Consider the following 758-nt stretch of genomic DNA (forward strand, 5'->3'; position numbering starts at 1 on the left):
TTTTAATATTTTCAGAAATTATATAAGGGATATAGAAACATGATAAGAAAATTGGAAAACATAAAGGAAATACACAAATACTATCCCTGGTAATATTTTGTTGCATAATCTTCCAATTGCTTTCATATGGTTCATGCACATATAAGTACTCCTACACACAGAGATTTAGTAGAAATAGAATCTATATGAATCTATATGAAACATCTTAATCTAATTAACAATGTATTATGAGCAACTTCCCATGTCAATAAAGCACTTCTTTATTATTTTTAGTTGTTGATGTTCAGTTGCTCAGTCATGTCTGACTCTCTGCGACCCCATGGACTGCAGCACACCAGGCTTCCCTGGCTTCAGCAGCACATATACTAAAATTGGAACAATGCCGAGAAGATTAGCATGGCCCCTGCACAAGGATGACGTGCAAATTATTTTTAGTAGCTTTATCATTTTCCATTGCGTGGTTGGACCATAATTAAACATAGCCAGTAATGCCAAGGATGAAGGGTAGGGCTGGGGATAGGAGAAGGTTGGAGTAGGAGGTCCAAAGCAGTATGAAATTACTGACACCAAGGCTGGAAAGACTTAAAAAAATATTTATTTATTTAATGTTTGGTTGTGCTGGGTCTTCATTGCTGAGCATGGACTTTCTCTAGTTGCAGCAAGCAGGGGTACTCTGTCATCACAGTGGCTTCTCTTGTTGCAGAGCACAGTGTCTAGGGCATGTGGGCTTCAGTTGGAAAAACTTTTGAGATGCTTTA

At 37.9% G+C, this 758-nt stretch overlaps 1 non-coding gene across 1 annotated transcript; it reads left to right on the forward strand.

The window, feature by feature from the left end:
- The first annotated feature begins 345 nt into the window (after positions 1 to 345).
- On the forward strand, positions 346 to 450 carry LOC133233848 (U6 spliceosomal RNA). Its single transcript, XR_009731896.1, has one exon. It is a non-coding gene; the product is annotated as a U6 spliceosomal RNA (small nuclear RNA).
- The last annotated feature ends 308 nt before the right edge of the window (positions 451 to 758 follow it).

This window comes from Bos javanicus, chromosome 20 (assembly GCF_032452875.1).
Source record: "Bos javanicus breed banteng chromosome 20, ARS-OSU_banteng_1.0, whole genome shotgun sequence".
In the NCBI taxonomy this organism is placed as follows: Eukaryota; Metazoa; Chordata; class Mammalia; order Artiodactyla; family Bovidae; genus Bos; species Bos javanicus.